Below are 17189 nucleotides of genomic sequence, written 5' to 3'. Positions count from 1 at the left end.
AATGGAGTTTTATTCAGCCATAAAGAACACTGAAATTATGTCATTTGCAGGAAAATGGATATAACTAGAGACCGTTATGTTAAGCGAAATAAACTAAATTCAGAAGGTCAAGGGTCTTATGTTTTCTCTCATGTGTGGAAACTAGAGAGGAACAAGGATAAGAAGAGGGGGCAGGGATCTCATGAAAATCAAGGGAAATCAGTACAGGAAAAGGACCAGGGGCTGGAGGAAGGGAGGGAGGGTGGCAGTTCTGGAGAGTGATATTGGTCAAATTATATTGTTATATTGTGTGCCCATACAAATATGTAGCAATAATCCCATCATTATGTACAACTATAATGTACCCAATAAAAATGTGGAAAGAGAAAAACTTAAAAATAAAACCAACCAAACAAAATAAAAGTGGAGAAGGCTTTATGGGTCATCATTATAAGTAGCCAAATTAGTTATTTTTATTATCTTTGATATTAGTCTATTTTGTGCTTAAGGTATAAGGTGTCCTCCAAAATCACACGTGTGAAATAATGTGAGAATGTTCACAGGTGAAATTTTTAGATCCTCCACTGATGCAGATTAACTGGGTGGGAACTGTAGGTAGACAGGGTGTGGCTGGAGGAAGTAGGTCACTGGGGCTTGGCTTTGGAGTTTATATTTTGTTCCTGGTGAGCAGAGCTCTGTATCTGCTTCCTGGCTGTTATGTCTTGAACTGTTTTCCTCCACCACACCCTTCAGCCATGATATTCTGCCTTACCTGGGACTCTGAGCTACGGAGTCCACAGTCTGTAGATTGAGATCTCAGAGAGCTTTGAGACTTCTAAAACTATGAGCCAAAATAGGCGTTCCTCTTTTAAATTGTTCTTGTTGGGTCTTTTGGACACAGCAGATCAGAAGCCAACAAAAACAGTCTGGTAGAAAATTCAAGCTTTTATTATTCTGAAGAGGTAGAATTGTACAGGAGAAGACATGTCTCTGAAGAAGAGTCTGAGGAGTTTCTAGAGAGAAGGGGGAACTTGACTCAAGACCAGTGGGGTTCTTGGCATAAGTGACGGAAAAAAATTTCAGTGTGTGCAAGTCAAAGGCACCGACAGAGGCTTATTTAGGAAAGTACATACATATTCAAAGAGGCAATTTTGAGAGAAGTGCACTTAGAGTAAAGCAAAAAAAAAAAAAAAAACGTATTCAAGGGAGATAGCAAACCATTTATGTGGGGTGTTAATATTTATAGAGGGCTGGTGCTAAGGGCTGGATTAGAGCTGGAAGCAGGGGGAGCTGCACAATTTTGTGCAAGTTTTCTCTGTGCTTGTACATTGCCTTAATGTTATGATGGCATGCATGGGTCAAGGGTGCCAGCCAAGGGCTCGTCACCAAGGAGTTGCAGTTATTTCTGCATATCAATGTTTATAGGCACTTCCTTTGAGACTCAATATCTTTCCCTTTATTCAAAATCCCTATCTCATGATTTCTATAGAAAACTGGGGGTAGACATCCTGTCCATTTTGTTCCTAGTATTCTGGCTGGCACACAATAGGTGCTTTAGTCAGCTTTTGCATCTCTGTGACCAAGATATCTGACAAGAAGAACTGATAGGAGGAAGTGTTTATTTAGGGCTCATGATTTCAAAGGCCTCAGTCCATAGGCAGCCAACTCCATTACTCTGGGCCCAAGGTGAGCCAGCACATCATGGGGAAAGGGTCCAGTGCCAATGTCTCGGCTTGGCACTGAATCATGAGCCACTCACAGCTTTGTAGATTCAAACAGCAATTCTTTATTCCCGAACTCACACCAGCCCTCTACAAACACGTTCTGGGGAAATCCAAGTTCTCCTGCACAATTCAAGTCCCAAAAAACTTTCTCTCCACGAGAACTCAGCGGGAACTCCCGGCAGCAGAAACGCCCTATTCCCCGAAGCAATAATCTTAAACATGGAACTTCCCTAAAACCACATTGTCTTAAACCGGGAACGCCTTAAATTTGTTTTAAACCGGGAACACCCTAAATCCAAATTATCTTAAACCCGGATACTTCCTAAAACCTGCAGGATACACCCTAATCCTGGATCCACCCTGGTTCTTGAGCAGGGTCACCTTTCTCAAAGACACATGCAATGTCCAAGGCAAGTCCATTTAACATGGGGTACGCTGGCAAGGAAATTTCGATGCGTCATTCCTACTTGGCAATGGCCCTCAGCAGTCCAGCAGAGGAAAAGCTGCTCCATTCATGAACTGAGCAGGTACAAGTGCAGTGACACTCATGTGTCAGGCAATGCAGCAATGTTCACAGGTGAAAAGATTTGGATCATGAAGTCTCTGACCTCATCAGTGGATTGATCCATGTTATAAATTAATAGTTTGAAAGGATTTAGTGGAGAGTGGTGAAAATAATAGACAGATGAGGCATGGCTGGAGGAAGTAGGTCACGGGGAACATAGCCTTGGGGACTATATCTGTCCCTGGCCCCTTTCTGTCTCTTTGACTCTGCTTCTTGGCCATGTACTGGGTCCTCTGAAACCATGAGCCAAAATAAACCTTTCCTCTTCTAAGTTGTTCTTGTGAGGTATTTGGGTCACAGCAATGAGAAGCTGACTGACACACCACCTATTTTTATGACTTCTACATCCTTATAAGTTGATATTTGCTCCATATAGTAATTTTGATTTCATATCTAGTAGGAAATAATTAACATTATTTTTATTTATAGCCATTATAATTTAATCCTCCTCCCTTTCCTTTCAATGAAAAGGTAAAATGTGTTACATGCAGCAATTTAATAAAATACTTGTTGTTTAAGAATGAAGTAGGTGATGTTTCATGTGTATTTGTTTTCCCTAGTCCTCTACTAGGTAGAGTGGCCATTTTCTTTCCAAAAAGGATTACTAAAATATAGTCTGCCCTCCATACCAGCAAAGTCAACCAACTGTGAATCATAAATATTTAGGAAAAAAGATTACATCTGTATTGAGCATGTCCAGACATTTTTCTTGCCATTATTCTCTAAATAACATGGTAGAACATTCACTTAACATAGCATTCATTGTATTAGGTATTATAAGTAGTCTAGAGTTTGTTTAAAGTAAGCAGGTTATATGGTAATGCTACACCTTTTTCTTTTTTTAGTACTGTGTATTGAACCCTGGGGCCTTGCATTCTACCACTGAGCTACATCCCCAGCCCTTTTCATTTTATTTTGAGATAGGGTTTTACTAAGTTGCACCAACTGGCCTTGAACTTGCAATCTTCCTGCCTCAGCCTCCTGAGTACTTGGGATTACAGGAGTGTGCCACCATGCCAGGCATATACCATTTTATTCAAGGGACTTGATTACCCTTTTGGCATGGGGGGATGGGGTGCTAGAATGAAACCCCCATGGTCACCAAGGGCTGACTAAATAATAGGGTCTCCAAGCATTATTATTGCATCTTTCCCACTTGATGACTAATTACTACCTCTGTGTACCTCTGAGCACTTGTTTTGGTTTGTTTTGTTTTGGCAGTGCTGGTGATCAAATCCAGGCCTCACACATGCTAAGCAAGTACTCTACCACTGAGCCGTACCCCAAAGCTCTCTGAGCATTTCACCACATATTCAACAATATTTGGTTCATGGTACTTTCAAGGGAAAAAGAGCATTTGAAAAACAAAAACATCAGAAACTTTATTATGAGAAATTAGAAAGCAGCCCTGGATCAGAAGAAACCCTAGGTGCAAGTCATCCCGTAAGTCCTACAGGGAACCTAGACAACTGTATACTTAGCCAGGTTCTTACAGATTTTTCCATAGATAAACTAACAAACAGTGGACATGAGCCACCAGCAAAAATAGCAAAATCTACAAAGAATCAAGACACCTTGATCAAGAGAAAGCAGAAGCAATCAAAAGCATAACCAATTTTACAGAGACTGTGCATATTTGTATGTTCAGATACAGAACTTACATGATTAGTTAAAAATGAAACATGTAATAAGCATGTTTAATGTGTTTAGAAAATAGTAGAAAGAATTGGAACTATAAGCAAAGTATACAAAATTATTTTTAAATATAGGTTTGAAAAAGAACCAACTAAAACTCATAAAAATAAAAAAATATATATACTCTTTGCCATTGAAAACCCTGTGAACTAATTAAACAATAGAGTACACAGAACTCAAAAGAAAATTAATAAACCACAGAAAGCTCTGAACAAACACAGCAAAAAGAAATGGAAACTATGGAAGAGAAGAGATAGGAAGATATGGAAGAAAGAAGGAAAAGTCTAACTTCTAATAAGCTTTCAGTAAGATGATAGTAGAATGGGAGAAAGGCAATACTAAAACAACAACAACAACAGCAAAAAAAAAAAAAAACCCACAATGGCTGAAAAATTTTCAGAGTTGATACCAAAAAAATTGAAAGAGAATAAGGAAGTTTGAAAATTAATGAATCCAACTGAAAAAATTAGAAAAAGAGGTAAACTCCAAAATGAAGATATTTTTTATATTAAGCAGAAGAAGCCAGATTTTGAGAATAAATTCTGTGCTTCTGTTTACATAAATTTTGATACAGGCGAAATTAATTTATTGCAATAAATGTTTGGATTGTAGTTACCTGGAGGTAATTGACAGAGAGGAGACACTGAGGGAGTCTACCGGGAAGATGGAAATGTTCTAGATCTACATCTGGATTATGGCTTATGAGGATCATATGTAAAAATTCAATGAGCTGCACTCTTGTGATTGTGCATTTTACTGTGTGGCTTTACAGTAATTTTTTAAAAACCCATCATATATGTAAGAACATATACGGAGAGAAGAATATACTCCAAACACTGAAGAGTGAATGATCATGGAGATGAACAGTAGAAGTGGAAAATAGGGATAAAAAGGAATGAATGAATAAGTGAATATATAATACCCAGTTATTAGTACATCATTGTCGTGACCATTATACCTGACAAATACAACTTAGAGAAGGGAAAGTTTATTTGGGGCTCATAGTTTCAGAGGTTCAGTCCATGGTCAGCTGACTCCATACCTCTTGGCCAGAGTGAGGCAGAACCATGGTGGAGGCGTGGCAGAGGAAAGTCCATCAGCTCATGGCAGCCAGGAAGCAGAGAGAGAGAGAAAGAGAGGATCCAGGGACAAAATATAGTCCCCAAGGGCACATCCTCATAGACCTACTTCCTCTAGCCCTGCCCCACCTGCCTACAGATATCATCTAGTAACTCATTTGAATTATTAATCATCAGATGGATTAATCCACCAATTAGGTCAGAGCTTCTAAATCCAATCATTTCACCTTGGAACATTCTTGCACTGGCACATGAGCTTTTGGGGAGACTAATATTCTAGTATAATATCTAATATTCAAATAATAATAGTGACAAATGGTTGTGGTGATGGTTACGTGACAATCTGAATGTCCTTAATGCCATGGAACTGTACACTTACAATGGTTCAGATAGTAACTTTCATGTTATACATTTTTGTTTTGGTTTGGTTTTTGTGGAGCTAGAGGTTAAACCCAAGGCCTCGTGCCTGCTAGGCAGGTAATCCACTGCTGAGCTATACCTCTAATCCCCTGCATTTTATCACACTGAAGAGTTGGAAAGACAATAGTGCTTTTTAAACATGTTATGTCTTTGTACCTAACATTGGTAATACTCGCTTTTCTCCTTACCATCACACGCCTCCTAGACTTCCTTGGGAACCTGGGACTTGCCCCTTTTAAGTCTCCTCCTTGCTAGTCTTGAGGTAGGAACCCTACTACTGTTGGTGACTGTGCAGAAAATAAAGTGAGATGAAGAGGTAGATTCCCCCTGGCAGATCCTTTGGCTAGTCCAAAGGGTGGTTGTTGTCCATCTGTCCTGGAAAGCACACATTCATATTTGTAGAATGGTAGAAACTGCCTCTGAGAGTTAGATCAAAATTTGACAGGGATTGGAGGTTAATGGGAACCTGTGTCCCTAGTGCCGGAACACCAAGATAGCCTTGAAAAACAGCAGCCTGGTCAAGGTAACCTGGAGACATTCCGCTAGACCTGGGTCAACACTGACACAGAAGAGTACTTAGATTCTTGGCAAGCAGAGACCTAATAATCCCACAGCCTTCCTTAAATCCTTATATGGCTCTCCATTTGATATAGAATATGTGTAGATGCAGCAAGCTCTCCATTTTCCATTGCTATATCAAATTACCCAAGGTTGGATACTTTATTTAAAAAAAGAAGTTTATTTAGTTCACAGTTTTGGAGGCCAAAAGTCCAAGATGATATAGCCCTATCTCTGGTGAAGGTCCCATTGCCTCTTTTTAAAAATATTTATTTACTTTACAGTAGAATGCATTTTTGACATTGTAACAAGTGGAGCAGAACTTATTATTCCTCTGGCTTTACATGGTGCAGAGTCACTCCAGTAGTGTAATCATATATGTATAGAGGGTAATAATGTCTGTCTCATTCTAATGCCCTTCCCATTCCCACAACCCCCCCCACTCCCCTCTATACAAACCAAAGTTCTTTAATTTTTTCCCTATTCCCCCATCCCAGTATGAATCAGCATACACTTATCAGAGAAAACATTCAGCTTTTGGTTTTCTGGGATTGGCTTATTTCACTTAGCATGATATTCTCTAGTTCCAGCCATTTACCTGCCAATATTGTAATTTCATTCTTCTTTAAGGCTGAGTAATATTCCAATGTGTATGTATACCACAGTTTCTTCATCCATTTATCTGTTGAAGGGCATCAGGTTGGTTCCATAGTTTAGCTATTGTGAACTGAGCTACTATAAACATTGATGTGGCTATGTCGCTGTAGTATGCTGATTTTAAGGCTTTGGGTATAAACCAAATAATAGGATAGCTGGGTCAAATGGTGAATCCATTCCAAGTTTTCTGAGGAATCTCCATATTGCTTTCCAGAGTGATTACACCAATTTGCAGTCCCAACAGCAATGTATGGGACCACATCCTCGCCAATACTTATTATTGCTTGTATTCTTGATATTTGCCATTCTGACTGGAGTGAGATGAAATCTTAAAGTAGTTTTGATTTGCATTTCTCTAATTGTTAGAGATGATGCACATTTTTTTCATGTTTGTTGATTGATTGTATTTCTTCTTCTGTGAAGTGTTCCTAAGCCCATTTATTGATTGGGTTGTTTGTGGTTTTTTTGGGTGTTAAGTGTTTCGAGTTCTTTATATCTCCTGGAGATTAGTGCTCTATCTGAGGTGCGTGTAGTAACCCGTTGCCTCTTAACATCACCACTGGAGACCAAGCTTCCTCACACATGGGCTCTTGGGAAGCACTCTCAGTCCATATCCAAACCGCAGCAGATGAGTATTCAAAGCATCCAAGTCTGGCCTGCTCACCTATCTTCCCTTATTTTCTGCTCTTTCTTCTCTCTAGTTAAATTATTCTACTTTCTATTCTCCCCTTCCATATATTTTCCTGCTAAAGTTTTTAATGTTGTCTAAAAATTCCTTTGTAGTGGGTCTCCACAGCTACCTTGGAAGTTCCAATTCTAATCTCACATCTTCCCAGAGGTGTTCCTAGACACCTCCAGTTAGTGAAGATTATAGATGCCTCTTTAGTAATTATCTTACCCCTTCCCCTTTCAGCTCTAATTATTGACTCTGATTAGTAGAAACCAACCACTGTAATTACATTCCACCAGAGACTAGCTTAGACATAGACAGAAACCCAGCCCAAGTCAATCAGTACATAGCGTCCCCTAGATACCTAGTTCAAATTGCTCTAGTGTCCAAAGCAAGTTCAAAGGCTTAGGGAGAAGTGCAAACCCCATGGTTGGGGAAGAGATATTGTCAGTGGCATTTATCATTATGACTCATAATTAATCTTTTTTCACCAAAATTTTTGAGCTGATTGACCCTTCCGTTGAATTTGAGCCATTGGAAGACTAGAAATTATTTACCACACTTCTTACCTCCTACTATGGTTCTTAGTCCATTTGGGCTGCTAGAACAAAATGTCATCAACTCTTGGCTTATCAGCAACAGAAATTTCTCACTATTCTGGAGGCTGGGAGGTCCAAAATCAAGGTAGAATCAATATCTGGAGAATATTCATTTTCTTGCTTATAAATGGTGCCTTCTTGCTGTGCCCTTACATGGTAGAAGAGCTGAAAGTTCTCTCATAGACTCTTTTATAAAGATGCCAACCCCATTCATGAGGACTACAATGATGAGGTGTGTCCCCCAAAATTTCATGTATTGGAATCTTAATTACTGAATGCAGCAGTTTGGGAATATGGGGCCTCGTGGACAGAGCTTGAATGAATTAATGCCTTTCTTATAGTAATGGGTTAGCTATTTTGGAGTCTGGTGCCCTTTTTCTTTTTTCCAGTTCCCTACTTCTCCTTCCATTTTTCCACCATTGGTTGAAGAAGCATTTGACCCTCACCAGATGCAGTCACCTGCTCTCACACTTTCCAGTCTCTAGAACTGTGAACCAAAATAAACCTCTGTTAGTGATAAGTCTCCTAGACTCAGGTATTCTGTTACAGCAACAGAAAATGGACTAAGATCATGAACTAATAACCTATCAAAGGCCCTACTTCCTAATACCATCGCCTTGGGAATTAGGATTTTAAATTGAATTTGGAGGGACACATTCAGACCATAGCACATGGTGGTGACTTTCAAGAAATTCTACAAATATTGGTCAAATTTACATTCAGTTTCTAAAGAATTGGAGAACACACACCAGACTCATCCATGGGTTCAAACTCCTGGGTTTATCCCTAAAATAAGTGGACTTTACTTTCAGTGATAATGAAATATGTGGAATAGACAGACAGACATCTATGGACTAAAGCCTGAGCCTGAGTCAGACAGACCTGTTCTTCATATCATCTCCAGACAACTTTCGCATCAATCTGGATTCCACCAGCTGCTGCAGCGTGTCACAGCGCTGCTTAGATGATCACCTCTGATCATCTCGTTACATGAAATATGGAATGAAAAAGTTCCAGACTTGGTCAAAGTCAAGAAATCACATTTCAATGACTAGAGGAATGGAGGAATCTGAACAATTGTGCTGATCCTGGAGTGAATCATTTACTGTTTATTTTTATTATGTTCCTTTAAAATTATAGTGACTTAAACTTGAATAGCTAGACTGACAGGTTTTGGTTGTTTGGGGACAAGTAATTAAAATATTTTAAAAATCCTTCTAAACCATCTCACATATGAACAAAATTCAAAGTAATGATTCCTTTTGTTTGGGTTCAGAGATTAAAGAAGGGTGTTGAGAGCATGAATGTTGGCCTGTATTTGAACCCTCACTCTATGACCTACTAGCTGTGCGACCTTGGGAAAGTTATCTGTGTCCTCATCTATGACATAATAATGTATCTTGTTTCATTGGATTTTGTGAATATTAAATTGGTTACCACATGTAAAATGTGCTTAGAACAGTGTCTTGCATGTAGCTAATCTCCTGGGAAATATTAAGATTAAAACACAGAGGATTTCTGAAGTCGAAACTCCAACTAGAGCTCTCTGATGAATTTCAGTGGTGTTGTAGAGCTGGAAATTCCCAGCAACTTTTTAAACAGCAGGACACAGTAATTAGGTAAAAATTTCCATGAAGATGAAAATTGTATCTTTTTCCTTAATGGATTGATCTCTCTTGAACCTATATGGAAGTTTTAACTTTGCTCTTTTCCCCTGAAGATTTGATAATTTTAGACCATAGTAAACTGACTATAAATAATTGAAAAAAGTACAAAGTTTACATACAAATATTACATGTCTAAGGCATGAGAGTATTAGATTCAAACAATTGACCCATACAGACAGTTTAAAAGGACTGGGGCTCAATTTTCCGGGTAGAAGATGGCACAGGCTATGGAAGGTTTGGGGAGGGTTGCAGGGAGCATCTTATACAGGTGAAGTCTCTCAAGGAAAAGTCACCTGTGGTCACCTCTGTCTGAGCCTGGTGTCAAACCCTCAACCTCTTCCTTCTATGGAACAATTGCTTCCCAGAAGAAAGGGAGATATCCAATAGAAATGTTCCTGTCTGCTTTGTTATTTACTTTACCAATACAGGTAGATGTGAATTTATTTTTGCAAAAGAATAGCTTTCCAGTGCCACTCCTGTGTATGCAGAAGTCACCAGTTTCTCTGAATAAGTAACTCAAAATATGCCAAAGAAATATATGAGGGGTAGGGGGTGTTTCTCTTTCATCACCCCTTACCTGGCAATCCATATTTGTACCTAGTTATTAGCTTCACAATTGTGAAAAGTTGTCAGAATAAAAATGGAATCACTTTTGTCAAGACCTAATAAAAAATTAATAAAATGAAACTGGGAGGCTATGAAGGAGGATATCTTATGCCTCTGCCTGATAACAATAACTATCACAACAGATTCTACCAGAACCACAACCTTGTACGAAGACCATTACAATGTTGTACAAAAAGTACTTCTGCAAAGGATGTAGGCCCAACAATGATCTGTTTAATTTTGGACTGATACTGTCCTTATAATTGATTCTTGTAGCTAAGAATCATAGCTTCAAAATAATTGATATAATTCTTATTTTTTAAAATTTTGTTCTTTTTAGATAAACATGATACTAGAGTCTATTTTGACATATTATACATACAAGGAGTTTAACTTCCCATTCCTGTGGTTGCACATGATGTGGAATTTCACTAATCATGTATTCATATATAAACATAGGAAAGTTATGTCTGATTAATTTTACTGTATTTCCTATTCCCATCCCCCCTCTCTTCACTTCATTCCCCTTTGTATAATCCAATGAACGTCTATTCTTCCCTCCCCATCCCCCTTATTGTGTGTTAGCATCCACATGTTAGAACATTTGGCCTTCATTTTTGGGGGGATTGGCTTATTTCATTTAGCATGATAGTCTCTAGTTCCATCCATTTACTGGCAAATGCCATAATTTTGTTCTGCTTTAAGGCTAAGAAATATTCCTTTGTGTATGTATACCACATTTTCTTTATCCATTTATCTGTTGAAGTGCACCTAGGTTGGATCCATAGCTTAGCTATCGTGAACTGAGCTTCTATAAACATTGATGTGGCCATGACACCATAGTAAGCTCATTTTAAGTCCTTTGGGTTCTATATGAGAAGTGGGATAATCAGGTCAAATGGCAGTTTTATTCCAAGTTTTCTGAGGAATCTCCATACTGCTTTCCAGAGTGGTTGCACCAATTTTCAGTATCACCAGCAATGTATGAGTGAACCATTTTCTCCAACATCCTCATCAACATTTATTGTTCCTTATATTCTTTTTTTTTTTTTTTTTTTTTTTTTTTTTTTTTTAGAGAGAGTGGGGTGGGGGAGAGAGAGAGGGAGGGAGAGAGAATTTTTAACATTTATTTTTTAGTTCTCGGCGGACACAACATCTTTGTTGGTATGTGGTGCTGAGGATCGAACCCGGGCCGCACGCATGATAGGCGAGCGTGCTACCGCTTGAGCCACATCCCCAGCCCCCTTATATTCTTTTTTAAATTTATTTTCATTCTAATTTGTTATATATAACAGCAGAATGCATTACAATTCATATTACACATATAGAGCACAGTTTTTCATATCTGTGGTTGTATACATAGTATATTTACACCATGAATGTCTTCATATATGTACTTAAGGTAATGATATCCATCTTATTCCATCATCTTTTTTACCCCCTCCCTTTTCCTCCCACCTCTTTACACTATCTAGAGTTTGTCTTTGTGTGTCTTTGCCTGGGTTTGGAATCAGGGTGATATTGACCTCATAGAATGAGTTTGGAAAGGCTCCCTCTTTTTCTATTTCATGAAATAATTTGTAGGTATAGATATTAGTTTTTCTTTAGGTCTTGTAGAACTCAGCTGTGTATTCCTCTAGTCCTAGGCTTTTCTTGGTTGATAGGCTTCTGATAGGATCTTCTATTTCCTTGCTTGAAATTGATCTGTTTATATTGTGCATATCATCCTGATTCAATTTGGGTAACTCATATGACTCTGGAAATTTGTCAATGCCTTTGATATTCTCTGTTTTATTAGAGTACAGGTTTTCAAAATAATTTTCTAATTATCTTCTGTATTTCTGTAGTATCTGTTGTGATATTTCCTTTTTCATCACATATGTTAGTGATTTGAGTTTTCTATCTCCTTCTCTTTGTTAGTGACTAAGGGTTTGTTGATTTTATTTAATTTTTCAAAGAACCAACTTCCTGTTTTGTCAAATTTTTCAAGTGTTTCTTTTGTTTCAATTTCATTGATTTCAGCTCTGATTTTAATGAACTCCATGCAATGAACTTTGCTCTTAGTACTGCCTTCATAGAGTCCCAGAGATTTTGATTTATTGTATCTGTGTTCTCATTTATCACAGATATCTTTGGTTTCCCTCTATATGTACTCTGATTCTTTTCTCAACCCATTGTTCATTCAGTAGCATATTATTTAGTCTCCAGGTGTTGGAGTAGTTTTTATTTTTTATTTTATCATTGATTTCTAATTTTGAGGCATTGTGATCTGATAGAATGCAGGGGAGTATCTCTACTTTTTTGTATTTGTTAAGAGTTGCTTTGCAGCATAATATATGGTCTATTTTAGAGAAGGATCCATGTGTTGCTGAGAAAAAAAGTGTGTTTGCTTGTCGAAGAATTAAATATTCTATATGTGTCAGTTAAGTCTAAGTTATTGATTGTGTTATCGAGTTCTATAGTTTCTTTGTCCAGCTTTTGTTTGGAAGATCTATCTAGTGATGAAAGAAGTATGTTAAAGTCACCCAAAATTATTGTAGTCTATTTGACTCTTGAACTTGAGAAGAGTTTGTTTGGTGAACATAGATGCTCCATTGTTTGGGGCATATATATTTATAATTGTTAAGTCTTGTTGGTGTGTGGTTCCCTTCAGCAGTATATAGTGTTCTTCTTTATTCTTTTTGATTGACTTTAGTTTGAAGTCTATTTGGTATGAGGATGGAAACCCTTGCTTGTTTCCACAGTCCATGTGAGTGGTATGATTTTTCCAACCCTTCACCTTCAGTCTGTGGATGTCTTTTCCTATGAGATGAGTCTTTTGGAGGCAGCATATTGTTGGTTTTTTTTTTTTTTAAACCCAATCTGCTAGTCTATGTCTTTTGATTGGTGAGTTTAGGCCTTTAACATTCAGGGTTATTATTAAAACATGATTTGTATTCCAAGCCATTTTTATTTATTTTTTGTTATTTAACTTGATTTGGTTGTTCCTTTGATTAGCTTTTTCTTTAGTGTAGTACCTCCCTTTGCTGATTATCATTGTTGTTTTTCATTTCCTCTTCATAGAATATTTTGCCAAGGATGTTCTGTAGTGTAGGTTATTTAGCTATAAATTCTTTTAAATTTTGTTTATCCTGGAAGGTTTTTATTTCAATATCAAATCTGAAGCTTAATTTTGCTGGATATAAAATTCTTAGTTGGCATCCATTTTCTTTCAGAGCTTGATATATGTTGTTCCACGATCTCCTAACTTTCAGAGTCTGGGTTGAAAAATCTGCCTAATTGGTTTCCCTCTCTATGAAATCTGATTCTTTTCTCACATGGCTTTTAATATTCTCTCATTATTCTGTATGTTAGGCATTTTCATTATAATGTGCCTTGGTGTGGATCTGTTTTGATTTTGTACATTTGGTGTCCTGAAAGCCTCTTGAATTTGGTTTTCCAATTTGTTCTTCATGTTTGGAAAATTTTCTGAAACTATTTTATTGAATACATTGCTCACTCCTTTGGTTTGGAACTCTATGCCTTCCTCTATCCCAACAACTCTTAAATTTGGTCTTTTTATGTTATCCCATATTTCTTGAATGTTCTGCTCATGGTTTCTTACCATTTTCACTGTGTGGTCTACATTCTTCTCAAGATTATATATTTTTTCTTCATTGTCTGAGGTCCTGTCTTCCATGTGGTCTAATCTGTTGGTGATGCTTTCAACTGAGCTTTTAATTTGGTTTATTGTTTTTTTCATTTCAAGGATTTGTGTTTGGTTTTTTCTTTAGAACTTCTATCTCCCTATTGAAGTAATCTTTTGCTTCCTATATTTGCTTATGTAGTTCTTTGTCTAAATTATCTTTTGCTGCCTGTATTTGCTCTCTTATATCATCCTTTAATTCACAGAACATTTTAATTATGTACATCCTGAACTCCTTCTATGTCATTTCTTCTGCTGTGCTGGATTCTAATGATGTGGTATTATCTTGATTTGTTTGGGGCACTTTCTTCCCTTGTCTTTTCATGTTGCTTGTGTGTCTTCCTTTCTAGGTCTGTGGATCCAATGCATTACCGTTTTTACCCTATAGGCTTATAGTGCCCCTGTAGGGTTCCAATACCTCATCTTTGAGGAGAAAGACAATGTTAACAGATCCCAATAAAAACAAAATACACCTAAAAACAAATAGTTTTTATTAAGACGTTTATTGTTTGGTCACAGTGTACAGAAATGGTGAATTCAATCATTATCTACAGTATAATCATTAGGTTTGTAAAAGGATTTACAGTTTCTGATGGTGGACAAAGAACCAGGGGTGAGGTGTAAGATGATATGCTGAGGAGGTAGGAGGTTATTATATCTGAGGAAGTGTGAAAGATAAATTTAAAGAAGGTTAACAGCAGAAGAATAGAAAGGTAGTAATTTGGGGTAGACAAGTAAAAGGAAAGACAGTAGAAAACATAAGACACACATATATAAATTAAGAAAAATAAAAAATGTTAAAATAGTAAAAATTGGAGAGAAAAAAGAAGAAAAGGAATATACAACACAACTGTAATATACTATTCAGTCGTCTCAGTCCTCAATATCTTAATTCATGCAGAGGACTTGGTTCACATATGTTGGGGATGTGAGGGCGGGAGAATAAAGAGGGAGAAGAGAAAAAAAGATCTTGAAGGAAGAAACAAGGATTGTTTTGGTTGGAGATCAGTATATTTCTTGCTTCCCTTCTCATCCAATAGGTGGGGTTGTCAATTTTTAGTTGGTATCCCCATGTTCAGGATGGGTGAGGGTTACGAGGATGTGAGGGTTGGTCTTGGGTGCAGGCACCTGGAAGTGGGGTATGGCACCTGCCAGTCCCATTGGGAGACTGCACCTCAAGGATCTCCTTTTAGGGTCTACTCCTGTGATGTGGGCGCAGGGTCTTATCTCCTCATCTCATCTGTAGATCTCACAGTTCCTGCTCTCTAAATCAGTCTCTAAAGTGTATCTCCCTCAACTCTCCCTTTCTACTTCCTAATCAGGAACCTTTCTCTCTGGGCGTCTGTGTGTTGCACTCTGGTGGCTGTGCACTTGTTGCGGAGGACTTGAGGGGACTATGTAGGGGACTATGGCAGTAGCCGAGTTAGTGGCTGCTGGGGATTGGGGGGAATTAGAAAACTATGAGTACCTGGTTATCCTGGGTTCTAAACTGGTAGTTGCCCCAACTAAAGATGATGATGCAGGTGACCCAAGCTGGAGGCAGCTCTGCCTTCAGTGATAGGATGTCAGGGGAAGGACAATGTCAGGTTGGGTGGGGGGAGCCGGAGGATGATGTTGTGCGATCTGTTCAGAGATGAGCTCTGTGGCTGCAGTGTGTGGCTGTCAGCTTTCTTTAGAGCCTGTGATGTCCCCAGGTGCAGGCAAGCTACCGCAAGTAGGGGACTATGGCAGTAGCTGCCAAGTCCCAGAAAGTGACCAGGAGAGCCCCACATTTGTAGATGGGGGTTCACATAGAAGTGGTGGTCAGAGTTCCTGTGCATGAGTAGTGGCTGAGTATCCTTCGTGGGAGTGGTGTCTGGGAATTCTGTACGGATGCTGATGCTGGTGGTCCCACTAAGGCACCTGGAGACCTGTGTGGGCGAGTAGTTGGGAGTCAGAGTCCTTTTCTAACGCCCATGCCCGGGACCCTGCGCAGCACATCTGCCTTGATACCTGCTCAGGAAGAGCTGTGGAGGGGTTCTCTGTCACTCTCAGCAAAGCAGTATTCCAACTAGTTGAGACCCGGGTTACAGAGCAACACAGAATGCTGCCTCCCACTGGCCCATCATCTTGGAACTGTTACTTATATTCTTGATAATTGCCATTCAGACTGGAGAGAGATGGAATCTCTGTGCAGTTTTAATTTGCATTTCTTTAATTTCTAGAGATGTTAAAACATTTTTTCATATATTTGTCGACTGATCATATTTCTTCTATGAAGTGTCTGTTCAGTTCCTATGCCCGTTTATTGATTGGGTTATTTGGGGTTTTTTTTTTGGTGTTAAGTTTTTCCAGTTCTTTATACATGTTGGAGATTAGTATGCTATCTGATGTTCATGTAGTAAAGATGTTCGTCCACTCTGTGAGTATTCTTCTCACATTTTTTATTGTTTCCTTTGCTGTGAAGAAGCTTTTTGTTTGATACCATCCCATTAATTGATTCTTATTTTACTTCTTGCACTTCAGTAGTCTTGTTGAGAAACTGAGTTCCTAAGCTGGCACGATGAAGATTTGGTCCTACATTTTCTTCTAGTAGGCTCAGGGTCTCTGGTCTAACACTTAAGTCTTTGATCCACTTTGAGTTGAGTTTTGCACATGATATTTAATTTCATTTTGCTGCATATGGATTTCCAGTTTTCCCAGCACTATTTGTTGAAGAGGCTATTTTTTTCTCCATTGTATGTGTATGTCACCTTTGTCTAGTATAAGAAAACTGTATTTATATGGGTTTGTCTCTGGGTCTTGGACTATTTTGTACCATTGGTCTTCATGTCTGTTTTGGTGCCAGTACATCCTGTTTTCAATACTATAGCTCTGTAGTATAATTTGAGGTCTACTATTGTGAGGCTTCCTGCTTCATTTTTCTTGCTAAGGATTGCTTTGGCTATTCTGGGCCTATTATTTTTCCAAATGCATTACTTGACTACCTTTTCTATTTCTATGATCATTGAAATTTTAATAGAAATTGCATTAAGTATGTATAGTGCTTTTGGTAGTATGGCCATTTTGACAATGTTAAATTCTGTTTATTCTAGACCATGGAAGAACTTTCCATCTTCCAGGGTCGTCTTCAACTTCTTTCTTTAGTGTTCTGTGGTTTTCATTGTAAAGATATTTCATCTCTTTTGTTAGATTGATTCCCAAATATTTTATTTCTTGTGAGGCTATCATGAATGCAATAGTTTTTCTAATTTCTCTTGTGGTTGATTCATTCACTGATGTATAGGAGTGCAGTGGATTTATTTA

Source organism: Ictidomys tridecemlineatus, chromosome 9, assembly GCF_052094955.1.
Source record: "Ictidomys tridecemlineatus isolate mIctTri1 chromosome 9, mIctTri1.hap1, whole genome shotgun sequence".
Lineage (NCBI taxonomy): Eukaryota > Metazoa > Chordata > Mammalia > Rodentia > Sciuridae > Ictidomys > Ictidomys tridecemlineatus.
This window is presented reverse-complemented; position numbering follows the sequence as displayed.